This window comes from Ranitomeya imitator, chromosome 9, assembly GCF_032444005.1.
Source record: "Ranitomeya imitator isolate aRanImi1 chromosome 9, aRanImi1.pri, whole genome shotgun sequence".
Classification (NCBI taxonomy): domain Eukaryota; kingdom Metazoa; phylum Chordata; class Amphibia; order Anura; family Dendrobatidae; genus Ranitomeya; species Ranitomeya imitator.
Genome location: NC_091290.1, coordinates 22,880,677 through 22,908,384, shown reverse-complemented (window position 1 = coordinate 22,908,384; position 27,708 = coordinate 22,880,677). Strand labels below are relative to the sequence as shown.

At 47.2% G+C, this 27,708-nt stretch overlaps 1 protein-coding gene and 1 long non-coding RNA gene across 5 annotated transcripts in view; one reads left to right on the top strand and one right to left on the bottom strand.

Moving 5' to 3' along the window:
* Window positions 1-19,408, bottom strand: part of LOC138648892 (uncharacterized) — a 30,568-nt gene extending 11,160 nt beyond the window's left edge. Inside the window, exons 1-2 of the long non-coding RNA XR_011315214.1 lie at window positions 19,273-19,408; window positions 18,035-18,123 (exon numbers count right to left, since the gene is read on the bottom strand). This is a non-coding gene — a long non-coding RNA (uncharacterized lncRNA). The remainder of the gene's footprint in view (window positions 1-18,034; window positions 18,124-19,272) is intronic.
* NELL1 (neural EGFL like 1) overlaps window positions 1-27,708 on the top strand; it is a 784,159-nt gene that overhangs the window by 104,662 nt on the left and 651,789 nt on the right. The window lies entirely within an intron of this gene.

Here is a 27,708-nt window from a genome sequence, read left to right as displayed (position 1 = left end):
GAAGGTTGCATGCCAGCTAGCTGGTGGGGATATGAATCCTTTGTTTAAAGCTGGCCAGGTGTCATGTTACCACTGCATGTGCTGAAGGGGTTTATTCCATACCATGTCCAGTAGGATACATATAATTGACATGGAATTATATCTCTGTCACGGATCCCTTCTCCGTGGTGTCACTTATTCGTCACATGCCTGCTCTCACACGTGACTTGGGGTTGTGCCTGCAAGGGTTAATCTATCTCCCCACTCTGTCCAGCATTCAACCTCTGTCCTATGCTGTAATGGGAGCATAATTCACACACAGAGCCAGGCCACACACCCGCTCATACACGCTGCCACCACTCACCGAATACACGGGCGATGAGTCCCGGAACTAATAATATTAATAATGTCTCACTCATAAGGATCACACACCTTAGGCTATGGATTCTTTTAGAACATTCAAGGTTCAACTTGTTAAAGTTTTATGCTTTAATAACAAAAGGGTCAGTGCTTACAATAAGAAAAAGGTATAAAAATATGATAATAAAAAGACATACAACTTATGCAAAACAGTATAAAATAAAGAGGAGAACTTACAGAAATTATCTAACTGGTAGTTGCTTTCTGCTCCCTGAGGGTAGAACGAATGTAGATTGGATCACACCAGATTCTCAGGCTGCCCCCATCATGTGAACACAATTCTCTGTCTACAGCCTAAATTTATAACTTTGGTCTGGAGGTCAGGTTTCTAGACTGGCCCCTCAGGGTAATATCATAATTGCTGGCTTTCTGATTGGCCACGGCCGCGCTACTAATGAATATATTATTTTTTCTCTTGAGACACTTGTGAAAAGGTTCTCAGTAATAGATACCCTCAGGCCGCACTTAACATCTCCCCTCCAAGCACTAGGAGGTGTCAAGTGTTCCTTTCTTCTTGGCCCTAGCCAGACCTCCTGTTGAGATATGAAGACACAATTTCTACTAGTCCCAAGGAAGTACCTATTAACACCTGGGTGCGACTTGCCTTCAGGACAGATGTTACATTATCACTAGTCACACATATAACCCTAGACATATCTCACTACACACATATAGATATATATACACATATTTCACCACAATCTCCAATATTCTTCACTGTTGGGCTGACATTTAAAATGTATCCGAAATAGAGGATATTTTAAAGGGGTTTTCCCAGGATTAAAACTGACTATAAACAAGGGAGCAGTTGGCTGAATGTCCGTTAGGCAGATTCTCTCCGACTCCCCCATACACATGAGCAGTCAGCTCGGTCCAGCGTTCAATTGTCTTCCTTTTGTGAGAAATGAGGTCGCGTCTGCCAGGGGTGTATCTCTGCTGGAAACAAAAGGACTGGCTGGTTCTTCCCTCTATTGGAGTTGGACAGTCCCATTAAAATTAGCGTGTCTGGCCGACTTTCATCTAATTGTAATTGAGAGACCCCTGCAGATTGACACAATGAAGTGTGATGGAGTGCTACATCCCATTAATTATTTATTTAGATATGGGAGCTTTTCCAATATTGCAGATTTTCCTAGTCACTTGACTGGGTCTACCGTAAACTGCAGTACCGTGCATTGCTGCCTAATTTTGTTTTTGCCCCACCCTTTATTAACTCCTCTTGTGCAAATGTGCACACTATATAATTAAAAATAAAAAACAAAAAGTTGTGAAAAGTTGAATTTTTGACAGGTATGTTTATAGAACTGAATAACAGGCCGTTATGGACCTGTTCTCCAGCTCGAATTAAACTACAGCTCCAAGTGGGCAGTGACAGCTCCTCTGTTCCACCCCCGAATATCTTGAAATGCCTTTTTTATGCAAATATGTGAAAACTCCACTACCTAAACATCTAGTCCTGGAAAAAAAATGTGATTTTTGACAGTGTCTGCAGAGTTGAGTAATGTGAAGTTGCCCAAGTGGGTTCCAATCTGTGGCTCTGTAGCTATTGCGAAACAACAACTCTCATCTGGCTATTATAGACCTGCTGGGAGTTGTAGTTTTGCAATAGTTAGAGGTCATAGGAGTTACAAATGTTATGGGGGCATTTAAACTGATAATAGCCTCAATTTCTGTTGGATGCTGTTTTTGTATTTTGCAGTTGTCTGCTTAACTCCGTAAATGATGAATGCCGAAAGGTATCGGAGAAAAGAAAAAATTCCAGAAAGTTTCATTAAGTAATTCATCCATTCCGCAGTCACAGTTGAGATTTCCCTATGGGCGCTTTGTTGCTATTAAAAATAACTGATGATCTAGAAGCGGCACAAATATCTCAGTCTCTCGGATATCTTTCTCTCGTCTTGCGAGAACTTTACTAAAAGTTCTCCAATAAATGACTAGAGAACAAAAATCCTCTGCTGGTAGACCGTGTAAGATGTCTTCTAACAGTCGTTTGTTTCTGCTTTTGACATTTTTAAGATAGAGAATATCATGAGATTTTTCTTCTCCTTGAGTTCTTTTAATGTTTATTTTTTTCGCTTCCTTACCTTGGCCGAAATGTTTCCCGGGAAGTTGTTCTGATGAAAGACGGGACCTAACTTGAAATATGAATGTAGATCTGGTGCTCGGGGACTGTGGAGTGTGATGTTCATCGCTGTGGAGATTGCGCTTCTCTCTCCTATGAAATGTTAAGGAGAAGGTGGGGGGAGACTGATTCTTTTGAGGGTTTTTTTTTTTTTAAAGATATTTCATGCATTTGTAGGATTTACTCATTTTTTAATTGGTACTTATTTTTTTTTTTTTTTTAACCAATAGATGTTTATTGAAATTTTGCATGTTAAACAACACATCAGTAAACTTCGGAGGGGGAGGGAGAAAAGGGTAAACAGGGGGGATGGGGGGGGAGGGGGATGTGGGAAAAAAGGACCAGCGCATAAATTAAAGACCACAATATGAACAGTACAATACACACAGATACAGTGTCAAAAATTGAGAAGCAAACGATTTAAATGAGGGCAAGAGCAGACTGAGATATATGTGCCGAGGACACCCAGGGATCCCACCACGAGAGGACCCTAGTTCTCCTCGATAGATCCTGTGCCATGATAACCTCATAGCAGAAGTGTAAGTCAATTCTGGCGATCAGTTCGGCTCTGGAGGGAAGACCCGAGGATTTCCAATGTTTCGCTATACATTGTCTAGCGGCAACTAGGATATTTGAAATTATGGGCCGGAGAGGGGAAGGGAGACCCATGAGGGAAATACCCAGGACAGCTAGTTGACCACTCAGCGCAAGGGGGAGACGTGTCAGATCGACAATCAAAGCCTCCACCTCACGCCAGAAAACCCGGATCTGCGGGCACGACCACCATACATGAGAGGAGGACCCCAAGGCGCCGCACTTCTTCCAACACAGAGGGGAGGAAGACGGGAAAACCTTCGCCAGGCGGACAGGGGTAAAGTACCAATGCAGTTGAATTTTTTTCACCTGCTCCAAGTGGCCAAGACATGTAGAGAACCTGGAAGGGTGCACCATAGCAAATTGCCAGTCCTCCAGGGAGGCCTCGAAACCCAGCGAGGACTCCCAGGCGGTCATGAAAGGGAGCTTGTCAGCAGAACCATAGGAGATGAGAGCTTTATAGATTATGGAGATGCCATGGGGCAATATGGTGGCCGGTCTGAAATATCTATGAGCCGGGTCCTCTGTCAGAGGCGGGGGCACTCCGAATGACCGACGTGACCTGAGAAAGCTACGGAGCTGCAGGTATTGATAGAAGTCAGACCCAGTAAGAGAGAATCTCCCTGAGAGGTCCTCAAACGACAGAAGGCCATTTGAGCCGAAAAGGTCTGCCACCCGGAGCACCCCGCGGTCCGTCCAGGAGGAAAGAGAAATGTGCCCGATAGCATACTCCAAAGCCTGCAAAGAAACATAGTCAAACATAAATATTAGATGGGAAGTGCTGAGTAGCGCCCACAATTTAGAAGCATTCCTAATAGAACGGAGACAAGGGCCAACTAGAGGTACCTTAAGCAGCTGAAACTCCAAGAGCAATCTAAGCGAGTTTTTGGGGGCAAAATGAGATTCAATCAGAAACCAGGGTAAGCATGAGTTCCCCTCCCACCATATTTTAAGGGGCTCAAGGATCGCCGCCCTATAGTATGAAAGCACTGCAGGCGCGCCCAACCCACCCATAGAATACGGTAGGGACATAATCCGACGCCTAATCCTGTGAGGTTTCCCATTCCAAATAAACCGATCTATAAGAGATTGAAAAGCTGAAATAAACTTCGAAGGGATAAAAAGGGGGAGGCATCGGAAGAGATACATTATTTTGGGTAGGAATAGCATTTTCGCCGTTTGTATGCGGGCCATCCAGGAGAGCAGTGCACTCGACAGATGATCCATGCTCTTCCTGACTTCCGCAAGAGTTTCCTCACAATTTACACGAACTATATTATCCAGCCTAGTTATCCTGATGCCTAAGTACGTAAAGCCCAGGGGAGCCCAAATGAACTCGTATTGAGATTGAATTTGGATTTGAAGGGGGGCCGGGAGAAAAAGGGGGAAAATTGTGGATTTGGTCAGATTAAGTTTATAATACGAAACCGCCGAAAACTCAGTTAAAATAGAGGTAATCGCGTTCAGCGATGCTAACGGTGAGGCACAAGTCAGGACCACGTCGTCGGCATAGAGGCCAATTTTGTGTTCGGTTCCCCCCACCCGGATTCCTTCAATGTCCGCACTCTGTCTGACCATGGAAGCCAAAGGCTCCATGACCAGAGCAAAGATGATAGGGGAGAGGGGGCAGCCCTGACGAGTGCCATTCCGAATAGAAAATGTCCGAGATCTAAATCCCGCCGAACGAACCGACGCGCAGGGATTGGAGTATAATGCCATAACCGCTTTACTAATTTGCCCGGTGAGCCCAAATTTCTCCAGCGTGAGTTCAATATAACTCCAGTGTACCCTGTCGAACGCCTTTTCGGCATCAAGCGAGAGAAATACACTGGGGAGGCTCCCCCTCTCGACCACATCTAAAAGATCTATCAGGCGCCTGGTGCCATCCCTGGTCTGTCTGCCAGGAACAAACCCAACTTGGTCGGGGTGGATGAGACCAGGGAGAACCGAGAACAGTCTGTTGGCCCAGATTTTTGCATAAATCTTAACGTCGCAGTTTAAAAGTGCTATCGGACGAAAGTTCACCGGGGATGTTGGGGGTTTCCCTTGTTTGGGGAGAGTCGCTATGGATGCCTCCAACCCCTCAGCCCTAATACTGCCCGTCGACAGCCAATTATTAAAAAGGCGCAAGAGGTAGGGGGAGAGGGCAGGGAAGAACTGAGCATAGTAGAGAAAAGAAAAACCATGAGGCCCCGGGGAAGAACCCTTGTTAGCCTCTCTGACAATCTGCGAGAGTTCAGACTCAACAATGGGAGAGTTTAGGAAGGAGAGCTGTTCCTGGGTGACCGAGGGGAGATTAACCTTCTCCAAGAACGCCAAAATTGACTCCCGCGAAGGCTGAGGAATCCCTAGGTCAGACCCGAGGTCATAGAGCGAGGAGTAATAAGATGCAAATTCCTCCGCGATATGAATCGGATTATACACCCAGGAGCCGTCAGGCTTGAGCAAAAATGGGATCTTGGATTGAGCCTCTCTCTTCCTAACACGTCTGGCCAGAACAGCACCCGCTCGATCGCCCATTGTGTAAAATTTAGCCCTAGTTTTCCTCAGGGCCCTCTCAGCCTTATGGAGAAGCAAATTGCGAACATGCATGCGCGCTTTGGAGAGGTCGGAGAGAAGCGCCGGGGTAGGAGATAATTTGTGCGCGGACTCCAGGCGACTTAATTCATCTAGGGAAGACTGGAGAGCTGCATTATACTTTCTTTTGGCCCTTGCCGCCAGTTTAATAAAGTGACCCCTAATTACCGCCTTGTGGGCAAACCAAAGGGTGTCGTCGCCTATGTCAGGAGTATCATTGGAGGTGAAAAATTCCCCCAAAGCCTCCTCAATACACCGAGAGTTGGAATGGTCAGCGAGGAGATGGGGGTTGAGACGCCAGTGCAAGGGGGGTCTAATAGCCAAGGGATCTCTCAGTGTAAGTGACACCTGGGCATGGTCTGACCATGTGATACTGCCTATATCTGCTGAAATGCAGTGAGGGAGAGCCACGTCATTCACCAGCACAAAATCAATCCTGCTATAGGAACCGTGCCTGGGAGACAGGAACGTGTAGTCTCTCTCGCCGCAATGCAAATATCTCCAGATATCATGCAGGTTAAAAGAGTTAGTCAGAGGACCTGCTTCGCATCTTGACAGGGAAGAAGCAGAGCAGTCCAAGTCCCTAAACATTGGAGCATTGAAATCACCAGCAATCAGTTTATGACCATGTTGGATATCACGCAAAGTTTCAAAGACCCCCTCCAGGAACTTAAGCTGCCCTACATTGGGGGCGTAGATCGAGGCGATGGTATAGGGGGCGTTATTAATAAGGCACAGGACCACAATAAACCTACCCAACGGATCCGCTATGGAGCGAACCAGCTGGAAGGCGTTGGACCTACTGAAAAAATGGCTACTCCCGCCTTTTTTGACGGGCCGTTGGCAAAAAATTGATGCGGGTATAAGCCTGACTGCATTCTGGGATTATCACATTCCAGTAGGTGTGTTTCCTGAAGACACAGAATGTCGTGACGGGATTTACCCAACTGACGCCATACCACAGACCTCTTGCCCGGCGAGTTGAGACCATTAACATTAATTGAATACAGCGATATACTCATAATGAGAACATGTAAACAGTTTTGCAAACTTCAGGACACCAATAACCTGTGTAAAAGAGTCTAGTACTTGTGGCAAAAAAAGCTAGAGCATAAGTAGGGGGGACCAGAAGGAGAGAAGGGGAAAAAGGGGAGCAAACAAGACATACAACAAGTAAACCAGTGGACCGAGGTCCATCAGGGATACCCTGAGTCCAAGAGGTGAGAATCAGGAAAACAATTCACCTATGGGGCAAACAAATGCTGCGGATACTCTCGAGAGAGGAACCAACGCAGCTTAAAAAAAGAAAAAAGAAAACCAAATGAATCCGTGCGGGAAAATGGCCAGGAACCAAAGTTGCAGTGGGCTCAGGCCACCTCCCAGTCCGGTGTGATGCGGGCCCTGAGACCTCCACCAGCTCCACGCTTAGGAAGGGTCACGGCGGTCGGAGAGTCTGGAGTTGAGAGTCCCCATTTGGCGAAAGCAGTAGCTGCGTGTGACGGAGTCAGGCAGGTGGTGATTGATCCATCTTTACGGATGAGGAGCTTGGTAGGAAACCCCCAGCGGTACAGGATGACTTTCTCTCTGAGGATGGTAGTGTAGGGGGCAAAGGCCCTCCGTAGAGCCAAAGTGCCCGGGGAGAGATCTGGAAAGACGGAGATGCTTGCAAATCTTTCAGGAAGAGCTGGACCCTTCCTTAGGGCCTGGAGAAAATCCTCCTTCATCTCGAAGAAGTGTATGCATGCCAGCACATCTCTCGGGATGGCGGGCCCCAGGCCAGACGGTTTAGGGATCCTGTGCACGCGGTCAATTATAATGTCCTTTGGGGCAAACTGCGGGAGAGCTGCGGCCATAAATTCCTGCAGAAATATCTTCAAATCCGCCGCCAGGACAGATTCCTCAATGCCTCTCAGTTTGATGTTGTTTCTCCTGGACCTATCTTCCAGGTCCAGGGCTTTAGCATGGGTTTTAGTGGCCATGATTTGTAGGGTCTCATGAGCGTCCCAGAGTTCATTATGAGAAGAGACCAGCTCCGCCATTTTGCGTTCCAAACGGTCAGTGCGGTTACCCAGCTCAACCACCTCCCCTCTCAGTTCAGCCAGCATAGTGCGTATATCTTCCTGGATGGAGGTTCTAAGGTCTCCAAGCAAACCCTTGAGGAGAGAAGCAGTCACCGGGCCATCAGCCGAATCAGACGCTGTACCGCCTGAATGCAACGCTGCTCCGCCTAAATGCGACGCTGCTCCGCTTGAATGCGACGCTGCAGCGCTCGATTGCGACGCCTGAGCGTTGCGTTGTGAAGAGCGGGAAGATCTGGGGGAGGGCGGCGCCATCTTGGACTCCGGCGGTAGCTGTGAGGAGGCCGCAAAGAAGTCAGGAATTCTCCTGGTGGGGTCACGGGAGCGCGTTTTGGATTTCCCCATACACTCACCACCGTACCAGGGACCGGAATCGAGATCGAGGAGGAGCGGAAGGGCGCCGGAGAGGTAGATAAGAGCCGCTTTAAGATTCCTGGACACGGAGCTCCCACTCTGTGTGACCTACTCCATCAGCAGCTAGGCTAGCCCCAGGTACTTATTTTTTCACACATTATTTATGGTGGTTAGGTTGTTATGCTTTTATTCTCATTATTCCAGTTTTTGAGAAGTCTTTTCTCAATGGATCAAGTGCTTTTACGCAATGTCTTGTATGATCCCTTGAAAAACTTGTTAATGTGGACCCGTCACCAGGTTAAAAGTAGCCAGTCTTCAGCTCTCATTTTATTCCTGCATCTGATTTATTTTTTTACCTTTTTAAAATCTGCTAATTTTTATGGTCTTTAAAAAGGGGACAGTGCTCAATGGATCCTCTGGGGCGTGTCTTTAGGCTGCTTTGCATAATTAATCTAGTAAGCCATGCAAATTAGCCCTATATCTCTAGTACCGTACAGTGGATGTAAAAAAAAAATACTCAGGGGAGCAGAGGGACTAAAATAAAAGCAAAAACTGGCAACATTTCTCTTTATGGGTCCTCAGGGATTTTCCATTATTTTTTTTAAATTTTTTTTTATGAAGTATAATTTTTTACAGAAATTCAAGAAGCTCCTTATATTTTTTAAGTCCTTTGCTATCTCTGCATAGTAAAATATTATAGCCTATGCATGTGTCCTGTATAATACATTTGTGGGCAAACAGAGAAAGAAACGTGGTGTTTGTCATGTGACCGCTTTCCGTCACCCTCCCACGCATTATGTAACCTATTTCCTTAAAAAGACTTAAAAAGAGGCTATACGATATAGGACATGTCCTGGGTCAATACACAAAATGATTTATAAAATGTTATATACCAGTCTAAAAAAAATTATGGGAAGAAATTGCTTTTTTTTTTTTTTTTTTTTAGTGAGTCCTAAAATCAGAAAATGAAATCTACACCTCTGATGGGCAGGTGCAGTTTTGCACCAAATTTTGTATTAGTTTCTAGTGCAATTTGTGACTTTGTGCAAGTTTAAAAAATGAACCCTTAATAAGGGTCGTAGCAAGTCATCCACAGGGTAGGTGATAACTTGGTGCCCGCTGGGGTCTTCCCTTCTCTCTACCTCTGCGAGTCCCATAGAGAATCAATGGAACCTGGTTACCTTCTGCACCGTTCACATGTGGCGCTGCAAGATCGGTGGGACCCCCATCCCATCATTAGGTAAGTTCTCACCTATCCTGCCGTGTCTCTAATGTGAGATCTTTAGCCTAAAAGGAAGACTTTAGGCTGTTTAATTGCAGTTGATGAGGAAATCCATAAACACTTAATACCTCACACCTCCTTTTACATTTTACAATTAATTCAAAGATGATATCAGCCGAGGTGTCATCGCTAAAGGCACAAATTGAAAACCAGGCAGGAAGATCTATCCAGCAGGGTAGTGTGATATTGGCATCCTGCGCACGTTTCGCACTACGGATCAACCTGCAGCAGAGGATCCCATCAGCCTTGTCATATTTTATTCATGAGGCGCGAGGTACGAGGATGAAATAGAAGAAGAAAAAAAAAAAAAAGAAATGCTTAAATTCGTAATTATGCCACAAAGATTTAAACCACTTATCACCGTGACGCTCCCTGCACAATTCCTCCAGCAACCGTCTCCTCTCCGCCTGTCGAGTATGCCGGTTAGATAACTTGTTTTTCGAAAAATTGCTATGAGGTTTTGTTCTATTTTTGTAGACTTTTTTTTTTTAAAGTGAATGTAAAATGTTCTGATCAGAAGATTCTTATTTTATTTCTTTATTTTTTAAGTTTTCCTGTTGTGTAGTCTCCCCCATCGCTGCCTGCGCTGAGCTGCCGCGGCCTCCTGCCATATTTTTATCGATTTTACCGCCTGTTTTTCCTTTTGATGTTTTTCGATAACATTATTTACAGCATCCACAGAAAATCCCAGCACCCAGCGGTTTACAGAAGTGCACAACCAAAAAAAGAAAAAAATTGGTTTTCCATGCCTGTGAGCGTAGGGTAATGGCGCAGATTAGGTAGAACTTGGTGTATTGGATGCTGCAGGGGAAGAGATGGGTGCAGCAAGTCCAAGGACAAGTGATAAGATAATGAATTGCATCTGAATGTCCTACAGAAAAGGAAGACTAAAACTAAAGGATAAAAGTAAAAATGAGATCATCTGTCCGCCATTGTAGTCTGAAGAATTTTCTGCATAATCCTGAAAAACTCCTGAAATCTTGTGGTATTTGCTGACTCTTCTTGCGCCAAATTCATAAAAATGGCGCATACGGGTCATGATGTATTTTTGCACAAAGTGAAAAATGGTCTTTTTTTCCCTCTGCCTTTAAAGGGAACCTAAAATCTGATACATTGTGCCCGATCCACGGCAGCCTGTATCACACACTGGTTGTATGATTTCAGCTAGGAGCAGTTGAACAAAATACATACATACATACATACATACATACATACATACATACATACCTGCTGAGGACCGAGCAGCACAGGAGACTTGTCGGACAGGCAGGTTCTCGGCGGCTTCTCGATGCCTGCTCCCATTCAGTGACAGGTCTCTCCATGAGTGCTTGTATAGAGAAACCGGTCGCTGCAGGGAAATGCTGCTGGGAACCTGCCTGCCTGACTAGTCTCTTGTGCTCCTTGGTCCCCAGCAGCTTCTCGACGCCCTCTCCTCTTTAGTGACCGGTCTCTCCATGTCTGCTTGTGCAGCGCCCCAGAGTCCTGGTCGTCGCAGCAATGTCGTTCTTCCACCAGGGGGAGTGATGTTACGTCTGATGGCACCAAAGGAGTTCACCTTGCCAGGTATTACAGCCACACACACACTTCACACTCCAGTCCACCAGGGGGAGCTAAGGGTTTTATCTACTAGGCCACTCCTCACCCAGGATAAAACTGGGGGGTTGGTTAGGAAGTTAGTCAGAGTGAGTATGAGGAGAGGAGAGTTCCTGGCTGGAGACCGACGAGGAAAGGTCTCCAGGTTGAGCTGGCTGGAGTGATCTCCAGTCAGATCCAGACTGCGGTCTAAGGAGGATAGAAAGTACACGGAGCTGCGCCTGCAACCCATGCGGCAGCATCCCAAGAAAGGACACGAAAGGAATTGTGTTGTAGGGAGTAAGCCACGAAGTCACAGCAAAAGAACAAAAACCAGAAGGAGTCCTGTCCTAAGAGAGGCTGCCTCCTTCTGGAGCGTGGGCCGGTGGCCGGAACACCGAGGGAGTAATAGGCTCTACGCTTTACTTTAGAGACCGGCAGGGCAGTCAATTCCAAGTTGGCTGTCCGACCTAAACACCTAAGCAGACACGGTGGCAATTGTGGAGGAGGGGCGTCTCTAGGGTCCCTATAAAATAGCCTCAGGCCATCACCGTCACACGGGTTTGTCCTATCCATCTGGGGGACAGAGAGAGAGAAAGACATAACATCCATAATGCCTATTTTATAGGCATCGTTGCCTATATCGCTGCAGCGTCGCTTAATGTGACGGTACCTTTACTGATCAGTATTATTGGGAAACAGATGAGGGGGTGAGATTTTCACAAGAGGATGTTGTCAGGCAGGGCTGAAGGGGGAGGCTCCTGCGGCAGGTATTTTTCTTACAGCCAGATATCGAGGAGGAAGGAGGGCCCAGCTGGCTTTATGAGGCACATGGAGAACATTTCTTGGTTTATTTCTCAGGTTTTATTATAGTATATGAAAAAGTAGGAAGAAATGAAGACCTGAAGATAAATAGTTCTGGGTTCAGGTTGCTTTCTTCTGCTGCCTTTAAAAATCATTATGGGATTTTGACTGAACAGTATTGATTATCGGCTGCCACTGAAATCTGAATGCAGCTCTGGAGGTGACTAGAGTCCATTTATTGTAGTTTTCTAGAAATGTACACAAACTGGTCCGTCATTGGAACATGAAATACAAGTTTATTACTTTCTTGTTTTTTTTGGAATGTCGGGGTGTCACTGTGGGGAGCGAGTGGTGATTTTTTTTTTTTAAATGTATTTATTTTTTTTAGGCCAGAAGTGTCATTTTTAGGCCCCGCAAGTCCTATTTTTGGACCGTCTCAGTGTGTGTGATAATTGTCTTGGCTTTATTCGGAAGTCTAAAGTAGGCTCCGCACGCAGCGACTCCCAAACTAATTAGCTAACAAGGCATATAATTTGATTTACTCACATGATTTCCGAGCAGATGATGTATATTTTAGAGCTACTGTCAAGGCGTTGAGAAACCTCGGTGTAATCGTCTCATTTATTTATTATTTTGTTTTTTTTTACGAAGGATCCAACGACTGTATGATTTAAGTGCTTCTTATTTTTTTTTCATTTTTTAGTAAATTAGCCTTTTCTTGAAAAGGTTAAATAATGGAAGGTGATAAAACACTGTGTAGCCAATCAGATCATGAACATGTCAGCAGCAGGAGACGAGAGTGCTGATTTTGTAACCGGGCAGTGACCTGTCGGCTCACTTGATTATATTAGCTCACACAGGAACGACCCTGACACGGGTGTTGTGATGAGAAAATGAAGCAACGTGGAGCAGTTTGTGGATGGCGCCTCCCAGCAGCAGGACAAGAAAGTGCTGATTTTGTTGCAGACAGTGACCTAACGGCTGGATTTAGGGGTTGGTAATCCTAGCAGTTGCTCAAGACTCCATGTTCTAACATACTTCAAAGAACTGGTTTCCCAAGAAAAACCTGGGCGTAAAGCGTGATCATATTCCTTTTTATCTCATGCCACTCCACCACCTTGTCATTTTCCCCAAAAATTATAGTTGGAGGCTGGAGCTCTGTCTAATGATGGAGCAACTCGTCATTGGGCACAGTTGCTTTACACCACTCCATCCGACGCTCGGCGTTGTGCTTGGTGATGTACGGCTGTTTGCAGCTGCTCGGCCATGAAGCTCCCGGCGGGGGCGCAGTGTTTGTGCTGATGTTAGTACCAGAGGAGGTCTGGACTCTACAGTTATGGAGTCAACAGAGCGGTGCTGACTTTTCTGCGCTCTGCTCCTCAGCACTCGGCCCCCCGCTCTGTAATGTTACGGGGTCTCCACTTTGTGGCTGAGTTGCTGCGGTTCCTTCCACTTGTCAATAATATCACTCACAGGTGATGGGGAAGATTTGGGAGATAAGAAATGTTATCGACAGACTTGTTACCCCGGTGGCTCCTTGCAGGAGATGTCGTGATTTGAGGTGGGAAATGGAGGCCAGTGGGAGGTTACAGTTTAAGAGTTGAATAATGTGAGCGTGGAAGTCCGTCTAACAGCACAGAGTATTTCAGGAGAGGAGAATGCTGATCGTGTTGGGGATGTAGTTGAGGACATGTAACAAGGCCAGTGCTGTGATTCGAGGAATACAAGTGATACAAGATAAATGCAATGTATTGTCATCTGTTATCAGCCGTGGTGTTCTGCAATTGATCATTAGAAAATACTAAATCCCTACCTTGTTGCATATCGGTCCAGCGCTGGAACCTTTGGCTATACGTTTCTTATATTATGCCGCAGCCTGCAGGTGTACTGCCCCTTTAACTCTGACACCTTTACCTTCTATATTTATCAGCATCGGTTTTGTGGCCTTGGTGCCACCTGTGAATGAATGCCGTACATTTTTGTTGTGGATGTGAGTCATATTGTCAGTGTCAAGGTACTTTGTGTATGATTTTGTAAGTGGCTGAATAGTGGCCTCGATACGGCGCAGCAGAGTCTAGTGTGGCTGCAGGCAGCGCGGATACAGGAGGAAATACATTATCGCGGTTGCTAAGTGATTGCCTTATTCCATGAACTCTCCGCTCTACAGATATTTTATTGTATCCATTGTGATCACAACAGAAATCCTAGCATTCTGCCTTTCACTGCATTACAAATAATCTATTATTCAATTTCATACCTAGAGGCGGGATTGTGTATTATGAGGGACTCGTACAAAGAGGCGGCATGAAAGGGCTCCTACTCAGAGGAGGTATGATGGGGGATCATTCATAAAGGAGCCATGATGGGGGATCATTCATAGAGAAGGCATGGTGGGGGATCATTCATAAAGGAGCCATGATGGGGGATCATTCATAAAAGAGCCATTATGGGTGATCATTCATTGAGGAAGCATGGTGGGGGATCATTCACAGAGGAGGCATGTGGGGGATCATTCATAGAGGAGGCATGGTGGGGGATCATTCATAGAGGAAGCATGGTGGGGGATCATTCACAGAGGAGGCATGTGGGGGATCATTCACAGAGGAGGCATGGTGGGGGATCATTCATAGAGGAAGCATGGTGGGGGATCATTCACAGAGGAGGCATGTGGGGGATCATTCACAGAGGAGGCATGTGGGGGATCATTCACAGAGGAGGCATGGTGGGGGATCATTCATAGAGGAAGCATGGTGGGGGATCATTCACAGAGGAGGCATGTGGGGGATCATTCACAGAGGAGGCATGGTGGGGGATCATTCATAAAAGAGCCATTATGGGTGATCATTCATAGAGGAAGCATGGTGGGGGATCATTCACAGAGGAGGCATGTGGGGGATCATTCATAGAGGAGGCATGGTGGGGGATCATTCATAGAGGAAGCATGGTGGGGGATCATTCACAGAGGAGGCATGTGGGGGATCATTCACAGAGGAGGCATGGTGGGGGATCATTCATAGAGGCGGCATGATGGGGGATCATTCATAGAGGAGGCATGGTGGGGGATCATTCATAGAGGAGGCATGGTGGGGGATCATTCACAGGGGAGGCATGATGGGGGATCATTCAAAGAGGAGGCATGGTGGAGGATCATTCATAGAGGAGGCATGGTGGGGGATCATTCACAGAGGAGGCATGGTGGGGGATCATTCATAGAGGAGGCATGGTGGGGGATCATTCACAGAGGAGGCATGGTGGGGGATCATTCATAGAGGAGGCATGGTGGGGGATCATGCATGGTGGGGGATCATTCACAGAGGAGGCATGGCGGGAGATCATTCACAGGGGAGGCATGATGGGGGATCATTCAAAGAGGAGGCATGGTGGAGGATCATTCATAGAGGAGACATAATAGGGGATCATTCACAGAGGAGGCATGGTGGGGGATCATTCATAGAGGAGGCATGGTGGGGGATCATTCACAGAGGAGGCATGGTGGGGGATCATTCACAGAGGAGGCATGGTGGGGGATCATTCACAGAGGAGGCATGGCGGGAGATCATTCACAAAGGAGGCATGGCGGGAGATCATTCATAGAGGAGGCATGATGGGGGGATTATTCATAGAGGAGGCATGGTGGAGGATCATTCACAGAGGAGGCATGATGGGGGATCATTCACAGAGGAGGCATGATGGGGGATCATTCACAGAGGAGGCATGATGGGGATCATTCATAGAGGAGGCATGATGGGGGATCATTCATAGAGAAGGCATGATGGGGGATCATTCATAAAGGAGCCATGATGGGGGATCATTCATAGAGGAGGCATGGTGGGGGATCATTCATAGGCATGATGGGGTGTCATACATAGTGGAGTCATCATTGGGGCTCATACATAGAGAAGGCATGATGGGGGTGTCATATGTATTGGAGTCATTATTGGGGCTCCTACATAGAGGAGGCATGATGGGAGTTCATGGAGGAGGCATGATTGGGGTGTCATACATAATGGAGTCATTATTAGGGTTCCTACATAGAGGAGGCATGATGTGCGCTCATACTTGGAGGAGGCATGAGGGGTGCTCATGCATGGAGGAGGCATGAGGGGGGCTCATACATGATGGAGGCATGATTGGAGCTCATACATGGAGGAGGCTTGATTGGGGCTCATATGGAGGAGGCATGATTGGAGCTCATACATGGAGGAGGCATGATTGGGGCTCATATGGAGGAGGCATGATTGGAGCTCATACATGGAGGAGGCATGATTGGAGCTCATACATGGAGAAGGTATGATTGGGGCTCGTACATGGAAGAGGCATGATTTGGGGCTCATACATGGAGGAGGCATGATTGGAGCTCATACACGGAGGAGGCATGATTGGGGCTTATACGCGGAGGAGGCATGATTGGGGCTCATACATGGAGGAGGCATGATTTGGGGCTCATACATGGAGGAGGCATGATTTGGAGCTCATACATGGAGGAGGCATGATTGGGGCTGATACATGGAGGAGGCATGATTGTGGCTCATACATGGAGGAGGCATGATTGTGGCTCAGACATGGAGGAGGCGTAATTTGGAACTCATACACGGAGGAGGCATGATTGGGGCTCATACATGGAGGAGGCATGATTTGGGGCTCGTACATGGAAGAGGCATGATTGGGGCTCATACATGGAGGAGGCATGATTGGGGCTCATACATGGAGGAGGCATGATTGGGGCTGATACATGGAGGAGGCATGATTGGGGCTGATACATGGAGGAGGCATGATTGGGGCTGATACATGGAGGAGGCATGATTGGGGCTGATACATGGAGGAGGCATGATTGGGGCTGATACATGGAGGAGGCATGATTGGGGCTCATACATGGAGGAGGCATGATTGGGGCTTATACGCGGGGCTCATACATGGAGGAGGCATGATTGTGGCTCATACATAGAGGAGGCGTGATAAAAACTCATACATTTTGGGAGGTATGGTGGGAGCTCATGCATATAGGGGTAGGATAGGAAATCCTACAAAGGGGAGGCATGATGATGTGGGTTCATACATAGAGGAGGTGTGAAAGGTGATTATGAATGATGTGGACTTTTGCAGTAGTATCACATTATTTGTGGCAGATATAGGGCTGTTTTGGATTAAAGCAGCCATGTTTTAATTTAATCCTTTCTACAACACTTTTAAGGATAGTCAGAATCCGCCTCTGTAACAATTCCTTGTCTTCTGTAACCCCATAATCAAAACATTTGGTATTTTTTTTTCAATGCTGCTTTAAAAAAAGCCGTGAATGTTCCAGATGAGTAGGCGCCTTTAGGCGCCTTGTTGTTTTCTCTTCCATCTATGTTGCTGATATTAGCGGTTTGTTAAGCTGCGACGTAGGCAGGATTGCATCTTACCTGATCCGTCACTGATCCGGGCGAGTTCACCAGTGAAACATTAGTCCTGCTCGCTGCTAATTTCTCTATCCTCTAATTTAATGAGAACCCATTAAAGCGAAACCATAATTAAAATGAGACATCAGCTTTGTAGGTGGTTGGCATATTAATCTGCTGCAGATTTCACCAGGCTTGGAAATATTTTGTAGTTTTCTAAATAGATATGGCATCGCGCCGGAGAACACGTTCTCATTACTTTCCGTTAGTCATGACCACTAAAGATCCGACATAATCAACAATCACAGAATTCCTCCATCATTCCTGGGGTCTATGGAAATATAAGGGCTATGTTCACACGTTGAGTTTTTTTTTCAGCGTTGCAAAGTTTCAGCTGCGTTTTACAGTACCATTAGAGTCTTTAGGATTTCAGAAATCTCATGCACACTCATGGTTTGTTTTTTTGTCCTCAGTATTTTGTGCAATACTTTGTTGTTTTTTTTTTGCCAGATGCAGCATGTCCCTTCTTTAAGCGTTTTTCACCCATTGAAAGCAACGGGTGCTACAGGTATCAGTTTTTGCTGCGTTTTTGTGCCAAAACCTGATGAAGTAGAATCAGATTTTTTTTTATCAGCGTACGCGAGACAAATGTAGCAGGAAAAAAAAGGTAACAAACAAAGCAAAACCTGCTTTTTTTAAGTGAGCTTCTTACGGCCAAGAGAGCAGGTTTTGCCTGCAGAAAAAATAACGCATCAAAAACGCAACGTGTGAACATAGCCTAAGACTTCAAGTATATTTGAAAGCTGCAGAAATTTCCTTTTACAGGGTGTGTATAATTTATGCAATTATTTTATTATATAGGATAGCAACTTACCAAATAGTCTTAATTGCAGACGTCCCACCGTTTTGGGTATACAGCTCCTATACAAATGTATCTACTAGATTTGCTTCCTCAGTCTGTAGCTGTGAAGGAGAAGATTGATAGCCCCAATTAAACCTTTACCCCTGACCCTGATCAATATCCGTCAAATGAAATTCATCGCAGGCACCTTCAAATGTGTTTTTTTTTTCTTTTTTTAAACTAAAATATGAGTTTGTTTTTGACTTCCTGAAATAGCAGAGCAGAGTATGTTGTGCTCTGTGGCTTTACATGGGACTGCAGATAAACCTACTGCATTATCTGTAAATCGATTAGGATGCAGAAAGGCAGCACCTTACGGCTTTGTGCACACGTTGAGTATTTTCAGGAAAAATACTATGTAAAACATTCAAGTTTTTGATGCATTTTACTTCATTTTCCACAACTCTGGTGCAATTGGCAGTCACTGATTGGCTGCAGTGGTCACATTCCGCCTGAGCCAGAGGGAAAGCAGTAGGAGAGTGACTGACTGACTGACTGCAGTTGTTACATTTTGTTTAATGCGGAATAAAGTAATGGGAAAACTCCTTACCGCTCAGATGGAATGGGGCTTTTGCAGCCAATTATTGGCTACTGATTGGATGTAGTGTTTCCTTATTGGAAAAAAAAGAAACCAAAAGACCAGCGGCAGCGCAGAAAAGAAGCAGAAGTCTGGCATGTGATTTATTGTGTATTTCTAGGACCACGCTGGGGCCATTTTTAATTAATAATATTTAGTGGACAACCCCTTTAAGGTTATGTTGGTGGGTTTGAGATGATAAAGTTAGTTTTAGTGAGTTGAGGTATTATAGGATTCAAGTTATTCTAGCGAGTAGCACGTTCTGGTTACAGGTGAAGATTTTGGTTGATGTCCTTTTGGGACTTGATGGATGACTCCTAATGGTTTGGCGCCGATAGGAGCCGCCTTTTCATTGACTCCTACATGAAACCAGCAGAAGATCAGAATCTCCTCTCGGTGATCTCATGATGGAGGACCTCATCAAGGCTCCATGCTGATAGGAATTTCTTTAGCTGGTGAAGTATCTGCTTAATAAAGCTCTTAATTGTGCAGTAAATTTTCCCTCTCCTCTTAGTGAATGAGTCATTATCGTAAAAGGCTTAATGGAAACACAACAACAACTGCACGAGAATAAAACTGCGACAGTGGCAAAAAAAAAAAAAAGACAAAAGTAGATTACTCGGAAGTTTGATACCGTTTTTGTTCCAATTACTTCGGTCTCCTGGTAGTAACGGGTCAGATGTCTCTGCTGTGCGTTCAGGTGGGGATGGTTAATTGGCTCCTGTTCTCCGGCTCCGTGATGTCGTCATTGAAGATGATGATGAGTAATCTCCCCGATTTTAAACGGTGGGAAACAATACGGTAACGTTGTATCAGCCGTAAAGATCCATCTGAGATTAGAATTCAGTCTGTTGCTTTCTGCAGGAGAAAGTGTTGATTAGTTGTAGATTGCGGTGATACAAAATAACAGGATGCTGCAAAGTGTTGGCAAAACATCTCTCGTTCCCCGTCCTTTGATTATTGACATTCTGTACAGTTCAGTGACAGACGTTGCAAGGTAATATTTGCTTTGAAAGATGAACATAAAGGGAAATCGGTCTATATTAAGAAAATGTGACTACATCCTTGTTATATATACCGAAGGCAGGGGCGCCATTGATGCATCAGGGGCTGTCTGTATACTATATGTATGTGATGGCCCCCCAATAGCTGCATTGTGGGCGCCTCCTTTGGTGCAGATGCCTATGGGACCCCATATTATATGTTCAGCCTTGCACCAGGCGAGGTACAAAGAGCCCTCTATAATTGGTGAATACATACGATAGGAGTAAAACCTCTACGGCGCTAAGACCCTGTGACGCTCCGATCCCGCTAGACTGAATTTACCCACAACTTTTGAAGCATAAAAGGCACTTGATAAAATCGATGTTTTTGTAGCAGTTAGCGGGTCGTGTGATTTATTTATTTGCTGTAATCATTGATTTTTTTTTTTTGCGGTAAATTGTATCCTCCGCACAGAAAGCTTGTTCTAGACTTTTGTCTTTTCTTCTCTGCAAACTTTCCGCACATAAAACACCTTTTATATGTACAAAGCGCTGCTATTAGTCATTGTAGTCAGCACTGGTCTAGCCGCTGCGGGGTTTTTAATGTTTTGTCCTTTACATACTTGTTCATTGGATGAGGGGATTGCACAGTTATACATTATCACATCAATGCTCTCTTTCCCTTATTTATTGGAGCCTGAACCAAGGTTAGCCGAGGAGTACTGTATGTAAAAACTCCTAATCGATATGGCAGGTCCTGAAAGATCTCCTTCTCTTTTAGGAAAGGAGAGGTAACAATAGCTATCTCTGCTTGTCTATAGAGTTATCAGTCCTATTTTTCAGACTTCTGAATGACAGGCAAACCTGTCGACTACTTGTTTGCAGTTGATGACTCCATGCACATGGTCACACTGGACCGGTCTTTTGGACTAGTCATCAAAGACGCTTGGTTCCCGAACAGCTTTTCAAAATAGAATGCATATGGAATCTGGCGCTCTTTATATGATTAAACTTATTGTATTCAGTGGATAAGTCGTGTATTAAAAAAAATGATGTTTCGGCCCCACTGACCTTCAGCAGAGAAAAACAATAGCATATTCAATTTGGTTATTTTAAAGCCAATTCATTGTGCGTCTCTAAGACACAACCAATAGGAGCATGCAACCAGGAGGAGTATGTGTGACGTCAGACAACGAGGGGAGTTGTTCCTGCATTTTCAAGGTATTCCTTCCCTGAAACTCCATCATGTTTCAGAGTAAAACAAACACGACTGAAATAACCTGGCGGGACTCCCGATTCATTCTGCCCAAAATTCAGGTCTCATGACTATCCTAATGCATTGCCTTTAAAAAATGTTGACAGTTATCAATGAGTGGAACAGACTGCCACAAGAGGTGGTGAGTTCTCCTTCAATGGACGTCTTCAGACAGAGGCTAGACAGACGTCTGTCTGGGATGATTTAGTGAATCCTGCTCTGAGCAGGGGGTTGGACCAGATGACCCAGGACTAGGTACAGGGCCGTATTTAGAGTTTCTGCTGCCCTAGGCACTTTTAGTGCTGCCTCCCCCTTTGGTGAGTATAACACTATCGGCAGTGACTTTGGCAAAAATCGCTGATGTGAAAGTCGCCTTTTGCAGCAGATCCGACAGTTTTTCCGCATCTGCTGCGTAATGGATCACTTAGGGCAACACTGCATTCGGCCTCATTCATTCCCTATGGGACTTACAGACATGTGCGGCACTTGCGGTTTTGCCGCCATCCGGCAAATGCGGTACTTGCAGCAATGAGAAAAAACACTACTAGCAGTGTTTTATGTATCATCGTAAGTGCAAAACCGCAATTGCCGCACATGTTCGCAAGTAGCCATCACTACCTGTCCCTGCACCTTGCTAGCTCATCCCTATCCAACCCTCCCTGACCTATAACTACACTATAAAGCTTCAGAAAAGCAATTTATTAACTGACATATTCCTATGATAATGAGGGCTCTAGGCTACGGCGTAGACTGGGACGGGCAGTGTCCGGGTCTCCATCCTCTCTGTGCACACCCTCAGTCCCTGCCTCACTGCCTGTGCACAGACCTCCCTCCACCGGACCCGGTAATCGCCGCTCGCAGTAGGATACCGGCAGAGGTGTATCTAGGGTTTCTGGCACCCGGGGAAAGAATTCATTTTGGTGCCCCCCCTCCGCCAAGGACATATGTGATTTGCACACTCAGTCATGTGCCCACGAGCTCCTCTCCCTAATGCTCTCAATGTTCAGTGAAAAACTAAGAGAAGCAGAAGAGAAGCTCGTTGTCACAGGACCATAAGAGTATGTGTCCACGTTCAGGATTGCATCAGGATTTGGTCAGGATTTTTCATCAGTATTTGTAAGCCAAAACCAGGAGTGGAACAATTAGGGTCTGTTTCCACGTGCAGGAAACGCTGCGTGTCTGACGCTGCATAGAGCCGCAACGTCAAACACGCAGCGTCCAGATGTTACAGCATAGTGGAGGGGATTTAATGAAATCCCGTCTCCACTATGCGTGGTAACACGCACGCGGTGGCCCTGCGACTCCGGACATGCTGCGCGTCTTTTCAGATCGCAGCATGTCCGTATATCTTGCGGCGACGCTGCGTCGCCGCAAGATATAGCACAGGGCGCTATGGTGGGGTGCGATGATGCCGGATGTGTGCTGTGAACACATCCGGCATCATCGCGTCCCAGAAAGGGGGCGGGGCTTACCGCAGAGCGGCTAAGCCGCTCCGGCGATACTGCCGGCCATCCTGAAAGTGAACACATAGCCTTAGAGGAAAACTATAATAGAAACATATGCACCACTTCTGTATTTATCACCCACTCCTGGTTTTGGCTACAAATACTGATGTAAAATACTGACCAAATCCTGATGCAATCCTGAACGTGGACACATACTCTAAGTCTGAAAATCGCATATGAGTGACGTGTCCATGTGACGACTACTGGAACTTGCAGAGCTGAATCCTGACATCGCAGCTTCTGAATTCTCACAACGCATGCACTGCACACTTTTAGGATTCTCCCTTGCCGGTGGACAGTCATGTCAGCACAAGTATGTGATTTGTATACTTCTGACAACATTCCGACTAGATGTGCCCGGCCTCGCTCAGTTCATTTTCATTGACGGAGGTCACGCATGTCTAGTCAGCACATGATCGCATTAATGTAAATCCCCAGCATGAGAGAATCCTGACAGCGTGCAGTGTGCACTGTGAGAATTCAGAAGTCTGCAGTCACAAAGAATGACTGCAGACTCATCACAAGCCTGGACATCCCCTTTAAAAGGGACTCTGTCACCTGAATTTGGAGGGAACAATTTTCAGCCATAGGGGCGGGGTTTTCGGGTGTTTGATTCACCCTTTCCTTACCCGCTGGCTGCATGCTGGCTGCAATATTGGATTGAAGCTCATTCTCTGTCCTCCATAGTACACGCCTGCACAAGGCAAGATTGCAGATTGTGCAGGTACAGTATGTACTACGGAGGACAGAGAATGAGCTTCAATCCAATATTGCAGCCAGCATGCAGCCAGCGGGTATGGAAAGGGTGAATCAAACACCCGAAAACCCCACCCCTATGGCTGAAAATTTTTCCCTCCAAATTCAGGTGACAGTGTCCCTTTAAATCTCCTAGCATATATAAAAACATGAGAGTTAGCATCACAAATAACATTTACATCCAGGTACCTGATAGATGACGTCGCCTCTGGAGCCGTTCTCCTTTTCTTCATCTTGTCCAGATCCCATGATGAGTTTTTTCTCATCCACAGCCGTCTCTGCAGACTTCCATCTTCGCCGCTCTTTTGCAGAAAGTCTCCACATGACGCCCTTAAAGATACAAGTGTCATTATAATGCTCCCAAATAAAAAATTGCCCCTCACTATATTGTCTGCACAAAGTATGACCCCCACACTGTCCCTCTTATGGTACATGCTCTTCACACTGACCTCTCCTTTCTATACCGGTCCCCTCTTCACACTGTCCTCTCACACTGTGTCCCCCTTATAGGGCCCAGTATTTATACTCCATATTTATACTCCATCCTCCCACACTGCGTTCATGCCTCCCCCATCCTCCCACCCTGCGTTCATGGCTCCCCCATCCTTCTCCCCTGCAAGCATGGCTCCCCCATCCTCCCACTCTGCGTTCATGGCTCCCCATCCTTCTCCCCTGCGTTCATGGCTCCCCCATCCTTCTCCCATGCGTTCATGGCTCCCCCATCCTCCCACTCTGCGTTCATGGCTCCCCATCCTTCTCCCCTGCGTTCATGGCTCCCCCATCCTTCTCCCCTGCGTTCATGGCTCCCCCATCCTCCCACCCTGCGTTCATGGCTCCCCCATCCTCCCACCCTGCGTTCATGGCTCCCCCATCCTTCTCCCCTGCGTTCATGGCTCCCCCATCCTTCTCCCCTGCGTTCATGGCTCCCCCATCCTCCCACTCTGCGTTCATGGCTCCCCCATCCTCCCACTCTGCGTTCATGGCTGGCTCCCCATCCTCCCCTGCGTTCATGGCTCCCCCATCCTTCTCCCCTGCGTTCATGGCTCCCCCATCCTCCCACCCTGCGTTCATGGCTCCCCCATCCTTCTCCCCTGCGTTCACGGCTCCCCCATCCTTCTCCCCTGCGTTCACGGCTCCCCATCCTTCTCCCCTGCGTGCACGGCTCCCCATCCTTCTCCCCTGTATGCACGGCTCCCCATCCTTCTCCCCTGCGTTCACTGCTCCCCATCCTTCTCCCCTGCGTGCACGGCTCCCCATCCTTCTCCCCTGCGTGCACGGCTCCCCATCCTTCTCCCCTGCGTGCACGGCTCCCCATCCTTCTCCCCTGTGTGCACGGCTCCCCATTCTTCTCCCCTGTGTGCACGGCTCCCCATCCTTCTCCCCTGTGTGCACGGCTCCCCATCCTTCTCCCCTGTGTGCACGGCTCCCCATCCTTCTCCCCTGTGTGCACGGCTCCCCATCCTTCTCCCCTGTATGCACGGCTCCCCATCCTTCTCCCCTGTATGCACGGCTCCCCATCCTTCTCCCCTGTGTGCACGGCTCCCCATCCTTCTCCCCTGTGTGCACGGCTCCCCATCCTTCTCCCCTGTGTGCACGGCTCCCCATCCTTCTCCCCTGTGTGCACGGTTCCCATCCTTCTCCCCTGTATGCACGGCTCCCCATCCTTCTCCCCTGTGTGCACGGCTCCCCATCCTTCTCCCCTGTATGCACGGCTCCCCATCCTTCTCCCCTGTATGCACGGCTCCCCATCCTTCTCCCCTGTGTGCACGGCTCCCCATCCTTCTCCCCTGTGTGCACGGCTCCCCATCCTTCTCCCCTGTGTGCACGGCTCCCCATCCTTCTCCCCTGTGTGCACGGCTCCCCATCCTTCTCCCCTGTGTGCACGGCTCCCCATCCTTCTCCCCTGTATGCACGGCTCCCCTTCCTTCTCCCCTGTATGCACGGCTCCCCATCCTTCTCCCCTGTATGCACGGCTCCCCATCCTTCTCCCCTGTATGCACGGCTCCCCATCCTTCTCCCCTGTATGCACGGCTCCCCATCCTTCCCCCCTGTGTGCACGGCTCCCCATCCTTCCCCCCTGTGTGCACGGCACCCCACTTTTTTTCCCTGTCATACTTACCTCTCACCGGCGCGCAGCACAGAACTTCCTGGCATCTCAGCGTCTTCCTTCCTGTCTTCAGCGGTCACATGGTAGCGCTAATTAAGGGTGATGAATATGCGCATATTCATCACCCTTAATGATCGGTACCATGTGACCGCTGAAGACAGGACGCGCTGCAGGCGCTGAGACGCAGTTGCAGCCACCGCTGGAGGAAGGTGAGTATTACGTCTTCAGGGAGGGAGGGAGGGGGGCGGGAAGGAGGGAGGAGGGGGGGGGCGGGAAGGAGGGAGGGAGGAGGGGGGGCGGAAACTTGACCCCGGAGTTTTATAAAAAAAAAAAAATAAAAAAAAAGAAAAAACCTAGCTCAAGGGCGCCCCCCCGCATCCCGCCGCCCTAGGCACGTGCCCTCAAGTGCCTAGTGGCAAATACGGCCCTGACTAGGTACCTTCCAAATTTACCATTCTATGAGTGACTTCAAATGATGGCTGGTCATCAGTGTTAGGCTACTTTCACACTGGCGTTTTTTTTAATACGTTGCAATGCGTCGTTTAGGGAAAAAAATGCATCCTGCAAAGTTGTTTGCAGGATGCGTTTTTGCCCCATAGAGTTACATTACCGACGCATTGCGACGTATTGACACACGTCGCAACCGTCTTGCGACGGTTGCGTTGTGTTGTGGCGGACCGTCGGGAGCAAAAAACGTTAAATGTAACGTTTTTTGCAGCCGACGGATGCGCAGTTGGAACTCCGCCCCCACCTCCCCGCACCTTACAATGGGGCAGCGGATGCGCCGGAGAAATGCATCCGCTGCCTCCGTTGTGCGGCACAACAAACGCTAGCGTCGGAATCTCGGCCCGACGCAATGCGATGGGCCGAATCCGACGCTAGTGTGAAAGTAGCCATAGACTATCCGGGGGGGGGGGGGGGGGGGAACAGGATATTAATAACTGACAACATTTTGGGCTTTCTTGCTCCGTGATGTTGAGATTAATCCTGAGAATGAAGTTGTAAGGGTGTGACTGAGACTGTCGCATACCTGCCCCTGAAGATAACCATTGTAGTGTGAATATGAACATGTCTTGATGGTATAATGTAATATTCTTCGTGTTTATAAGTACTGATGCTGCGGTGTGGGTGTGGTATTGGTAATGCAGAGCAGAGCTGTGCTGGCAGGAAGCAGGTGAAAGAGACCATTGCTCATGATCCACCAGAAGCACTAAACCTACAGCAGGACGGATACAATGACATCTGAAGGGTAAATAAAGCCTGGAGGCGCATCCTTATGTGGTGAATTGTGCCGAATGAGGCAGATTTAATATCACTGTACAGCTCCGCACACCCGTCTCTGCTATATTATATATTATATTCTGCATGTGTTACAGCTTTGAGGGCACATTGCTGCTATCTGCACTAGATAACAATGTTCCCATTATGGCAGATAGAGCCGCGTCACATATTTCCCGAGTGCATCCTGTTTTATCAAGAAGTGTCATGGGATTTAAGAATTCATCTCTAATCCCAGATTAATGCTTCACTCAAGACTTTCTACAGAACGTGCAAAAACCTCACATTTATTGTGATTAGATAAGGGGATAAAACACATGTTTTCTTGTCTGCTTCCTGCGTACAACATCTTATTCCAAGGCTTGATATTTATATTTGCTTGATTTGTCATCTCCCAGAGGAGAGTGAGAGCCACAGAGGCAGAACATTTTTCATATAATTATGAGAGGAAGTGAAATCTTCATGAAAGTGCATGTGTCCCTAAAACAAACGAAGGTCCCAGTCAGTGTATTTTCTAATACACAGCTCCAAATCCTCTGCGTAGTTGTAGTTTAAATCCTGTATACCTGCAGCCACCACTAGGGGGAGCTTAGGAGTTTACATTATTGAACTCTGTATACAGTAAGCTCCTGAGCTCCCTCTGCTGGTGGATACCAATACTTTAACTGCGGCTATGTAACCACAGGGGTGAGATCCTCATAGTCCAGAGGAACCACACTGTCGATTTCAAGTAAGGCTTCTTTCACACTTCCGTCGGTACAGGGCCGTCACAAAGCGTCGGCGCAACGTACCGACTGACAGTGATTTTTTTTTTTGCACAACGTGGGCAGCGAACGCAGTGTTTCAACGCGTCCGCTGCCCATTGTGAAGTCCCAGGGAGGAAGGGGGGAATTCCGGCCGCACCAGGGCAGTTCAAAATACAGGACCCAACGTACGAAAAAAACGTTCCCTTGAACCTTTTTTTTGCTACGACGGTCTGCCAAATACTGAAGCATCCGGTGCATGACGTATGGAACGTGTGTCAATACGTCACGATGCGTCGGTAATACAAGTCTATGGAGAAAAAACGCATCCTGAGGGCAACTTTGCAGGATGCGTTTTTTCTCCAAAACGACGCATTGCGACGGAGGCCAAATGACACAAGTGTGAAAGAAGCCCAAGAGGCCGTTAAGACCCTGCAAATAAA